We start from the raw sequence: 12,564 nt of genomic DNA on the forward strand, positions 1-12,564 counted from the left end.
TTTATCAAGGTGTTATGTGGTAACCCAATCTTGACTGATCAGAGTGATTGGCTCTGTGACATGTGAACACTGGGCATTGTAAAAAATGTGCTTTTTAAAGTGACAGAAGCTTGTTGTTTTTGAGGTACCAGATGGACATCAAGCAGATATTCACCAGTAATGTACAGTTCAACCGAACCCTTTGATTGCTTGAACATCTATAATCTTTGTACCACAATGTTATTCTTTTTCCACCTTACTGTAGACTAACTGTACTGAGCAGCCCTTCCAGCTTCATGAAGAGCATAGTCTGAAGGCTGATTAAATACAGATATCAGACAGTGCAAAGTGAAAATAGATGGCTGAGATGACTGGAGGGCACCAGTCGGTGCAGTCTCACCTGTCGAGAGCTCCTGCTTCATCTTTAGGTAATGGCATACAGTGGGCCTGAATAATACAGTCATGTGCCGAATGTAAGTGCCCTGGTGTCCTCCCACCTCTCTCCTCCTAAGTAACATAGTGCTAATCAACAGCATTCCTGGTGCCTGCCAAGTGTCAACAGTATGATGTATTAGCCTAAAGGAGAGCAGGCTTGCAGTCTATCCTGCGTTCCTACTAGCTGTTGCATACCGCTGTCAAGGTACATTCTTGAACCTCGCTCATTAGTATTGTAGACACATGACTTGCGTCTGTGCTGTAGGATAGTCTTCAGGCAGACATTCGGAGTTAGTGGGAAAATAACTATTTAGAACCTACTATATCAGTCTTAAACTTTCCACTTCTATTCTGTGTTCCATAAATGAATTCTAAAAAAAGACAGTTTTATGAACTGACTTGGCTGAGATTGTGGTATGAGATATTCTATTAAAATAATTGCATGTAATTCATTGTTATGTCCATTTTTTCACAGTCCTTATTTGCAGTAGAAAACTTTGGTGAAAACCAATGTCGTTTGCTCTGGTTTGCTTTATTTGTATGTCTTATCCCTTGATGGTGATACAGTAGAAATCCACATCATCTTGCAGTTATGTATTTCCTTCTGTAGAGGCACGGCACATCAGTGACTGTGTTTGTAGTCCATAATGCAAGCTAAGTATCAGATAGCATACATTAGATACCTTAGGAAGTATAAATCTCCATTCAGATCCTTTCTGGATACTAGATCATTGTGGCATTGTTCTGTACAACTCCAATCTAGCTTCTAAATGGAGCTGCTAAACAAGCTTTGTCATAGCAGAGCTTCATGGTCTGCCTTTTCCTACTTTTTGAGGGTCTCCCGTTATTGGTGACTTCAGAGAACTGCCTGGATGAAGAAGGTGTAACTGTCTTTATCACCCTTCATTTTGTACCTTGACTGAAGTAAAGCTTGGCCTATATTTCCTTTGTGGATCAATTGCTTCTCATAATTTCATTTTTCACGTTGGTCATTTCTTTCCTGTTAAAGATCAACAGTGCTCTGCTACTAAATTCATATTTTTTCCAGAATTCAAACTGAAATATATATTTTTAGATCAAAAGTTATTTTATATTTTAGATTTATTGATCTTATTTTTTTATGTCAAGTAAGCCAGACAGAAGCCCTTGGGTTTGTTAATGACTTACAAGCTAATACTATGGGCTTAAGCTTTGATGGTATACAGCTTGGCTCACAAGTGAATTTTTGGATATAAGCCTAGATAGATTTACTACTAGTCTCCATAGGAAATTTGAACATAGAAATTTATTTTTATATGAGAATACTTGTCACCCCAAACATTTGGTCAAGGTACTGCCCTACAGTGAATTCTTACGAATTCATAGGCTATGTAGCCTTGATATGAGCTTTGATTTAGAGATAGCTGAAGCAGAAAAAATGTTTATTAGAAGAGGCTATGATGTCCAGCTGGTCAGGGAAGCTAAACAAAAAATTATGAACATGACTTATTCTGTTAACTCTCAGGGAGATTCTCATTATGTCTGTGCTAGTTGGAAATATAATGTTTGTATTGGTGGAAATAAGTCTACCAATACAGCTGTGAACAATGGAGAGCAGAAGAAAGTTTTCTGAGTGACAACTTATAATGTTATAACTGAGGAAATAGTTAAAAAAGCACACAGCTTGTGGCCTATACTCCTAAGGGATAAAATGTTGAACTCTATACTACCTGATTTTGTGAGTATTGCATATAAAAGAGCTACAAATGTGTCTGACATTCTGGTACATAACCAGTTTTGTTTACCAGATGTTAGTCAGTCAGAGCTTAAGCATAAATAAAGGCACCGTTCCATGTGATGGCTGTTAAGTCTGTCAATATGTAGTAAGCTCTTTTCCCTATATTAATGGCATCAAGTTTACAGCTATGCATGAATACAGTTGTAACACGGAGGGGTTCGTGTATGTGCTGAGATGTGGATGTAAGACGTTTTACATAGGGGAAACATAGGAGTTTTAGGGTCTGGTTGTAGGAACATATTAGGGACATAAAAAATAAAAAATTAGAGAGTCCTCTTGGGAGTCATTTGCACACAACGCTAACCCTGATTCTCTTAGGGGTTGTGTCTTGGAAAAATTGCAAGTTGGCATAGGTGAATGTGTGTCTTTAAAAAACAAACTTTTAAAAAAAGCCTGCTGATTTTAAAGTATGGTACTTTGGAGCCTCAGGGACTCAATAAAGAATGTAATTGGAAGTATGTGATTTATATTGTATGCTTAATTGATTAATTGTTTTGTGCAATATGCTGTATATAAGCAAACAGTATTTTGTAGTGTTTTTACTCTTGGAAGGCTGTCTAAGCCGAGGCGCTAAGTGTTTCATTAAATTCGCCTACTTCTTGGATCGGTGGTCTTGGTGGTATTTTATCATTTTATTTTTTTGTTTTTTTAAGTTGTATTTGAAACATATTTTTGGTTGTTTAGTCCTTTATGAATTATGGGTGTAGGAAAAATGGTGGGAGCACTTTTTCCTGAGTGCAAGAGTGGATAAGATGGCAGTTTTTTTGAAATGTATCAAATGGGCATAACTAATCTACTTTGATTCTAATTGCTGCAATTTGTGGGGTTTTTTTTAAGTTGCTTTCCGAGAATGCAGTTCTGTTAGCTTTTGCCAGTAATTTAATCATTACTGAAAGTAACTTGAGCTGTTAAAAATAGTCACTTTTAATTACTCCAAGTTAAAATATTGGGTCTACTTCTGATTGTCGAAAACTCACTTTTTCGACAGCCAGAAAATCGAGCCCATTTAAGTGAAAGTGCACTAAATCAAAAGTGCACTTTCGCAAAAGCTGGTTCTCTGACGCACATTATAGTGGGGATAAGGAATTATATCCTTTTCCACACTGTAGTGCAATCTCGGAGTCCATTTAGGGGGCGCGGTGCAGGGGAGCTTGCCCCCCTGCAAAATACTGTTTAAAGCAGTTTTGTTTTGTTTTTTTTCTGGTTCGGAGAACCAGCTTTTGCGAAAGTGCACTTTCGATCTAGTGTACTTTTGCTTTAATGGGTTTCGTTGTTGCTTGATTGAGATTGTGAAATTTCAATCAAGCAACATAGACCCAAAATATCACATATAACACTGTCTTTTCCCTTTTCTGCATTTCCCATTATTTCCTAATTCTTTTTGACTTGACTGATATTAATTGTAAACTTCTGTTGATAATAGGACATATTAAGAAAAGAGGAAAACCCAATAAAACATCAGATCAGCGCTGTCATCCCTAGATCACATCTGGGGAATACGTTTACATGAAAAATCATTTTTCTTTTTACTTGTCAGTGAATCCTCTCTTATACCTTTGACATCCTCAGGCTCCTGGGGTTGTTGCTCCTTTGCCTCCCCCCCACCCCGCTAACTAATGTACAGGGCAGGCATTAACTACACTCTTTACAGACATGGGTTGTCAAGAAGCTCTTACACCTCCATTTTAGACATGTTAAGAGAACCACATTTATATATGTAGCCATGTATGTCTGTCAGCTACATCACCAGTAGTTTAATGGAAGGTATAGATAACATACTTTGTGTAAAAATGTTTTAGAGGTACTTTCAACCAAATCATATAAATCCCCTTGATTTGTTGCATTCTTAGGAACTAAGCAGAACTGCCTTCACTTATCCTGATCTGTTTTTTTACCCCATCTCTTTTTGCCAATATCTAGTAATTCCAGCCACTGCATTTGTTTGGGAGCTAATAATCATTTTGTAAATTCTTTTTGCAAGATGTGATTTCTGATTGCTTCCTTTGTCTTTGTGCCAGTTAAAAAAAACTAAGTCATCTGTGATGCTTTTGCTTTGAAAAAGATACTCTGTTCAGTTCCTTCAGGCTACTTATGAGGCAGCTGTACTAAAGCTAATCTCATACTTTAAACTTACATTTCTCTGAACACCCTTACCCAGGGTAGGAGAGATCCTTCATCTAAATTAGTGAATGGTTCTATTTCTTGGGCCATCATTGTTAGGCCTTTGCATTCCCTGTCCCTTTTGCAGTGATATCCTGTTTGCAGTGATATTTAGCTTGTAGAGTTAAATAGTTGAAATAGTTTAGATAGTTTTTAAATAGCTTTAATATGTGTGTGCCTTCCATATAGTATTATATTTAGAGTTTTAAGTGCTCGGCTATCTAGCAGTAGTTATTGGATTGAGGTAACTTAGTTCGTTCCATTACCGTTACTGTATCAGAGAATTGTGTGTGTTTTATTTCCTACTAGCTTAATTAAGGCTTGTCTTAGTTAGAAAGCCTTTCTCACCCATTTAAATTGAAGGTGTGTGTGTGTGTGTGTGTGTGTGTGTGTGTGTGTGTGTGCGCGCGCGCCATGGAAAAGGATCAAAGTCCTTCTAAGTCTCCTTCCACTCATGACAAAGCCTCCAAACAATCTTCTTCTACCTCTTCAGGGACGTCGGAGCCATCAACTAAACTGCGTAGAGTGTCTCCCGACGGCGACAAAAAAATCTAACCAAGACAGACCTTCTACCTCGGTTCTACCTGTTTCGGATCCGATGACATTTCAAGTTTGGAGCCACTCCAATGTCTTGGAGCTGGTCTTTCCAATGCTCAGGTCACCTCTTTTACAATCTGTAGCATCCGCTCCATCCTCTCGATCCTCCAAAACCCTGTCTGACTATGATGTGAATTGCGTGGTGCAGAGATTACTTAGGACACTGGCGCTAGCCAAACTTTTGTCAGCGCTATCTCAGAGAAGTTCAGAACCGACTGGACTCATTCCCCTGTCTTCGATTCCTCCTCCGACCCCACCAATAGTTTCGGAGTCTGAATGCATGGAACGGATAGTGGTGGAACTGTCGGAGCGGAGACCTGTTTCAGGCTGTTCGGTTCCGGCCACTCTGACTACCTCGGTGCTGTTTGAGGTGTCTAGGAGCCGACATTCACTGGTCTAGTCCGGGGAGGACAGTCGGACCGAAACTTTTTCAGTGCTGAACTTGCCTCTTGGGGCTTTGGCTCAGGTGAGTTTGGCTCCTACCTCGGCTTCAGAGCCAACTCCTATTGTGCCGGGAAGTCCTTCCGATACCTTGGAACCAGGAGTCTCTTCAGATTATGAGAGGGGGGCTTTCGCAGCCATGAGGAGAGCTCTGCCCCTATGGACATCATCACTGTTGGATCCAAGCATTCCATCCCCTGAAGTACCAGTATCCATCTCTGCACAGACGATTCCACAGAAGCGTAGAGACCCTAAGCCTCAAGATGCCCCATTGGGTGAGCCCCTCTCTTCCGAAACCGGTCCGGAATGCCCTTCCGAAGAGGTCTCTTGGAAGAAGTTATGTAAGAGGAAGCATGTAGACTCCCTGGATGAGTCAGTCACTTCAGATATGGACCTCAAGGAGTCAGAAGGGACCCCACTGTCGCCCTCTGAAGATGTCTCCTTTGCAGACATCTTTGAAATCCTTAAACAGAGAGGCAGCTAGAATCCCATTACCCCTTCTGATGATGAGTCTGTATACTTGAAGGCTTTTGGGTCTCGCCCTTCAGCCACCTGGGTGTCTCCGCCTTTTGACGAACTCTTAGAGCTAGTTTGTTGAAAGGTGTGGGAGTCTCCAGACACAGTGGAACCTGTCCCTAGGAGGCCTAACAAATTCATCACCTGTCCAGATGACAAAGCCTTTTTGACCAGAGGTGTCCCTGTAGATGCTATGGTGGTGGCGGCGCCCATGAAAAAGGAGTTATCAGAGACTTCCACATCTGTCCGTCCACTGAATAGAGAGTCATGTACAATGGACATGGTACAGAAAGCGCATGTTCTCTTCAGAGGCCCTTACCTTTAGGTTCCCTGAATTATCTTACACATTTTACAAGGTTACAGAGAGATCTCCTGAAAGAGCTTGGAGATGCTTTCCAGAGTACAGTAGCTGCAGGGATAGCAGATAAGGTATCTTCACACCTTGCCACCCTCAATTCAGTAGTTAACTCATCCATGAGGCTTGTTTCTTATGCAGCCGATGGAGCGAGCAGATCAGCGGGTTCCAGAATTGCTGTTAGGTGACATTCCTGGATGCAATTGTGTAATTTTGTGGAACCTTTCACGTCATCCTTTGTTAATACCCCATTTGATGTCTCATCATTGTTCGGGCCTAAAGTCAAGGAAATGTTAACCAGGTGTGAACAGGAAGGAAAGACTTTCTCTGCCGTTGGGTTCCGTTTTTCCACACCTTCTAGACCCTATCCAAAGGGTCAAAAGGGAGGACAAATGTGGTTCTGAAAATCCCAGAGGGCTTTTCAAGAGACACAGGGCGAACCTTCCTCCAGGGGCAGAGGAGGAGGTAATAATCAAAGACGCTTGGTTTACCTTCATTTTATCGCAAGTGGTTTGTGCGACGTACTTCCATCGAAAAGACAAACGCAAAAAAACTCAACAGTGACTCACATATGTTCGAATGGCTACAATGCGAATACATTTAACCATTCAAACATATGGGACAAATGTCGAAAATGGTTTTCAGCTAAACCATTTTTGACATTGCCCTCAGAAGTGTTTCGATTTAGCGAGTCGCATAAAAGCACGATCGCACATACCATTTGCGAAAAAATGAAGGTAAACCCCGCAAAACCAGGACAACCGAGAATCTTTCTTCGGTAAGCCCTTTCAGCACTCCTGAATTGGAGGCCCACCTGTCCCTGTCTGGAGGCAGTCGGGGGTCACTTATCTTTGTACCCACAAGCCTGGCTAAAGATAACAAAAGACAAGTGGGTACAACGTATCATAGCCAGAGGTTACTTAGTTCCCTTCTTCATGCCACCCCCACAATTAAAAAGAATCCTGGATGTTCCACCCAGTCACAGGGAACAAGCAACCTTAGAAATTCAAAAGTTGCTAGAAAAAAAAAGAGTCATTCTGTCAGTCCTCGCAGACCAAATAGGATCCGGAACTTACTCAAGGTTCTTTTTAGTTCCAAAGAAGACGGGACTGGAGACCTATACTAGATCTCAGCAAACTAAACAAGTCTGTGAAAAAGACAAAGTTCCAGATGGTCAGATATGGGGGGCGGGGGGGGGGCATTATCAGGGAAGAACAGCCAAGGCACTTGACAGGATCATGAGGTTCATCTGCACATCAGTGTATTAGAGATGAGACCGGTGCTGATGGCATTGCAAGCATTCCAAGACTTTCTTCCGATAGGCACTATTGCAATACAAATGGACAATATGTCACTCGTGTGGTACATAAACAAACAAGGAGGAACCAGATCCTACCCCCTTTGTCGAGAGGCTCTGAAGGCATGGCAGTGGGCGACATCCTACCAGCGCTTTCTAGTAGCGATGCACATCCCGGGGAAATCCAACGTGATAGCGGACAAACTAAGCAGAGCAATTCTGATGCGACACGAATGGTCCCTGAAGAAAGAAGTAGCGGAAATGATTTTTCGCAAATGGGGCCAACCTTACTGCGATCTCTTTGACATGGCCATGAACACAAAATGCAGCAACTTCTTTGCCCTAATCCCCCCATTGGGGGAGTCCCCAAGGGATGCACTTGTACACAATTGGCCTCTGGGACTCCTATATGCTTTTCCTCCCTTTCCTACCAAAAGTTCTCTAGAAAGCCAGCACTCTGGGAAGGACCTTAATTTTGATAGCCCCTTACTGGGCTCATCTGGTTCCCCTTCTTGAAGCCTCATCTTCAGGAAGCACCTTGGATATTAGACCCAGTGCCAGACCTTCTGACTCACTTGTCGGGGGCTCTCCACTTCGTCAGGTTGACAGCATGGCTGCTCCAGTTCCAAATGTAGCCAGGCTACACAACTTTACCCCAGAAGTCCAAAACATTCTGATATCTTCTCATAAGACGTCTACAAGAAAACTATACCTTAGCAAATGGAACAGACTTTCAATCTGGGCTTCACAGAATCATATTGATCCCTACTCAGCACCTTTATCATCCATTCTAGAATTCTTGGCTAAGCTTTTTAATGAGAGAGCAGCTGCAGCAACTATTAGAGTCCAATTAGCAGCAATTTCTAATTTTCATATTGGGAATGAGGGACCAAATATTATGTCTCATAAACTAGCAAAAGCTTTTCTGAGAGGCACTAACACAGGACCACGAATAAAACCACCCCTTCCTACCATGGACTCTAAATTTTGTTTTGTCGCTCATAATTCTTCCCATTTTGAGCCAGCATCCATTTGTAATTTGAAGTTTCTGTCTATGAAAACTATTTTCCTAGTGGCAATTACATCAGGTAGAAGAGTTTTGGAGTTACAGGCCTTGTCAATTAAACCTCCGTACATGATTTCCTGTAATGACAAGAGTTTGTCTACGCACAAACCCCTCCTTTCTTCCCAAAGTATGTTTAGAATTCAATCTGAGTCAATGTATAGATCTCGCGGTGTGTTTCCCCAAATATGGCAATAAAGCAGAATATATGCTTCACCAGCTTGACGTTCATAGACAGCTACACTTTTATTTGCACAGAACAAAAGAATACAGAAAGTCCGACCAGCTTTTTGTTTCCTTTTTGGATAACAAAAAAGGATTCTCAGTAACAAAAGCTACTTTGTCCAGATGGTTATCAGAATGCATCTCCTTTACCTATCAGTCATCAGACAAACAGCTGCCAGCCAAAGTAAGGGCACATTCTACCAGAGCTGTTTCAACCTCTCAAGCTTTTAGGGCAAAGTTACCAATAGGCACCATTTTTGCAACAGCAACATGGGCAAGACCTCATACCCTTATCACTCATTACAAAGTGGATTTGGCCTCCAGGAAGAGGGCCTCCTTTGGGTCCACTATTCTGAAGAATATTCTCCCGTGAGCCACCCACGAAAGCTGGTGCTAGGGACACTGTACCATCAGTACAGAATAAAGACAAGGTAAGACAACTTCACATAAAGAAGTTATGTACTCACCGTAACGTTCTGTGTGAGTTGTCCATCTCATCTTAATTCTTATGTCCCACCCTCCTACCCCCAGCCTTTATTTTTTGGAGGATCAAGAGGTTCCTAGTGTGCATCTGGTATGCTTTGATCTTTTTCCTGGCTTATGAAGAATTGTATATATATGTATATGTGTGTGTGTGTGTGTGTGTGTGTGTGTGGTGTGTATAAATCAACAAACAAGATCTGAGGGAGGCAGTAGAGCATCATGGGATAGGGAAGGAGCTGAGAGCTAGTTTGAGACCTCAAGCTTTAGTAAGCAGCTGAGTCGGAACCGAGGATCAGTTCTGAACCCATCAGTGTAGAATGAACACAAAATGAACAACTTCCGTGGAATGTTATGGTGAGTACATAACTTCTTTTTTGTGATATATAAAAAAATGAGACCAAAATAAATCCTTTCAAAATTTTTCCCACCTTTAGTATGACCTATAACCTGTACAGTTCAATTTAAAAACAAACAAATCTGTTAGGGGAATAAATATAAAAAATGTAGAATAATCTGGTTGCATAAGTGTGCACACCCTTAAACTAATACTTTGTTGAAGCACCTTTTGATTTAATTACAGCATTCAGTCTTCTTGGGTACACACCTGCCATCAATTAAAGAGACTCTGATTAACCCCAAATAAAGTTCAGCTGTCCTAGTAGGATATGCCTTGCATTTACTCGTTTGCTTGCTGCAGCAAAAGCAATGGTTTGCAGAGTGCTTGCAAAGCATCAAAGCGATCTCATTGTTGAAGGTATCAGTCAGGAGAAGGGTACCAAAAAATTTCCACAGCATTGGATGTACCGTGGAACACAATGAAGACAGTCATCAAAAAGTGGGGAAAATATGGGACAACAGTGACGTTGCAAAGAACTGGACATCCCTTCAAAATTCATGAAAAGACTAAACAAAAACAGGTCAGGGAGGCTGCCAAGAGACCTACAGCAACACTGAAGGAACTGTAGGAATTTCTAGCAAGTACTGGTTGTATACAACATGTGACAACAATCTCCCGTATTCTCCATATGTCTGGACTGTGGGATAGGGTTGCAAAACGGAAGCCATTTCTTACACAGAAAAACATCCAGGCTCAGCTAAAATTTGCAAAACAATACATCAAGTCTCCCAAAAGCATGTGGGAAAATGTGCTATGCTCTGATGAGACCAAGGTTGAACTTTTTGGCCACAATTCCAAAAGGTATGTTTGGTGCAAAAACAACACTTCCCATCACCAAAAAAACACCATCCCCACGGTGAAGCATGGTGGTGGCAGTATCATGTTTTGGGGTTGCTTTTCTTCAGCTGGAGCTGGGGCTTTAGTCAAGGTGGAGAGAATTATGAACAGTTCCAAATACCAGTCACTTTTGGCCCAAAACCTTCAGGCATCTGCTAGAAAGTTGAAGATGAAGAAGAATTTCACCTTTCAACACGACAATGACCCCAAGCATACATCCAGATCAACAAAAGAAAGACTTCACCAGAAGAAAATTAATGTTTTGGAATGGCCCAGCCAGAGCCCAGATCTAAATCCAATAGAAAATCTGTGGGGTGACCTGAAGAGGGCTGTGCACAAGAGATGCCCTTGCAATCTCTCAGATTTGGATTGCTTTTGCAAGGAAGAGTGAGCAAATATTGCCAAGTCAAAATTTGCCATGCTGATAGACTCCTACCCAAGAAGACTGAATGTTGTAATTAAATCAAAAATTGCTTCAACAAAGTATTAGTTTGCACACTTATGCAACCAGCTTATTGTACGTTTTTTATTTTTTATATTTTTCCCCGAATAGATTTGTTTGTTTTTCAATTAAATTGTACAGGTAATAGGTCACATTAAAGGTGGGAAAAGTTTTGAAATGATTTATTGTGGTCTCATTTTTTATATCATAAAAACCTAGCATTTTAACAGGGGTGTGTACACTTTTTATATCCACTGTAAATAAACTTGTTAAGTTGCTGGGTAGTTTATTTATTTTTACTTTATTAACTATGTTAATCTGAGTAGAACAATGGCCTCTTTTCAGGGGATAGTTGAGGTGGTACTCCTACTGATTCGAGGAAATTTGAAAGTGTTTTCGTTTAGTATCATGGGATCTTTTACATCCAACTGAGCTACCACCAACTCTGGCAGCTTTGGCCCTGGTTTAATGTCTAATTGTATTTTTTTCCTGAAATATGTGGTAGTAGAGTGATTTTACTGGGTTACTGGACTATGCTATAATCAAGCTGTACCTGCAAATGGTCTGTTGTGATCAGTGTACAACCCCATTAAACTAAATGAATGCTTTTTAATGGCCTCCCATGCCATAAGCTTTGTAACTACCTGTGAACCAAAGTAAGTTTCCATTTAACACAGCTATGTCTGGCTTGCTCCATCCAACAGTACAACTCTACATCTTGCAGTCCTGGACTCCCCATTTCATCTAGCTAGGTTAACTTGCCCCATGCCATCCTAATTTTTTTTTCTACCATGGAAAAAAAAACACTGCACTCTTAAAATAAATACTATAAAATATAGTTTTAAGTGGTCTGAAATACATACAAGGCAAAAGCTAAAGTGTACACCTGAAAGGTTTGCACTTAGGTGAGATCTAAAAGAGAGGCTTCCATTTTTCACAGCTGGCCTTATGTTTCATTGTGTTCTCATAATGTATCAACATTGTGGACGACTGCAAACTGGGTGCAATTATCGAATTCCCAAATTATGTCAGTATACTTCAGGAGGGTCTTACGCAGACCAGCAACTGGTGTATTAGTCACAGTTTCAACTAAATGCAAAGAAATGCATCATCATTCCCTTCAGTAAAAACAATGCAACTTCATGCTATCAAATTAACAATACCCTATGTACGTATGAACTGGTAAGGGATATGGGATCACAAGTAGACTGCGACCTTAACTTTGACTGCCATGTGCTTTCTGTAGTAAGGAAGGCTTTCTACGAAGCACACTTAATTAGCAAAGGCATCGCAAAGGAAGGTGCAACCCTACTGTACTCGACACTCATCAGGCCCATAATTGTGTGTGAAGTCCCTTTTGGCATGTACTGTACAAAGCACTTGTAGCAGTTGGAGAGACCTCAGAGGTTTCTAACAAAGAAGATTAAGGGACTCCAGCATGTGCCTTACACAAGATCGACTAAAGTCCCTGTCACTATACTCGGTATCGTGTAGACCTCAGGGGAGGCTTATGCCTGGCTTACAGAACAATCTCTAACCCAAACCTAATGAATTTTCTGC

General features: G+C 41.0%; 1 protein-coding gene across 2 annotated transcripts in view; it reads left to right on the plus strand.

The window, feature by feature from the left end:
• Positions 1-12,564, plus strand: part of INTS4 (integrator complex subunit 4) — a 1,189,969-nt gene that overhangs the window by 846,863 nt on the left and 330,542 nt on the right. The window lies entirely within an intron of this gene.

The sequence above is a fragment of the Protopterus annectens genome, chromosome 5.part1 (assembly GCF_019279795.1).
Source record: "Protopterus annectens isolate FY-2018-M chromosome 5.part1, PAN1.0, whole genome shotgun sequence".
NCBI lineage: Eukaryota > Metazoa > Chordata > Ceratodontiformes > Protopteridae > Protopterus > Protopterus annectens.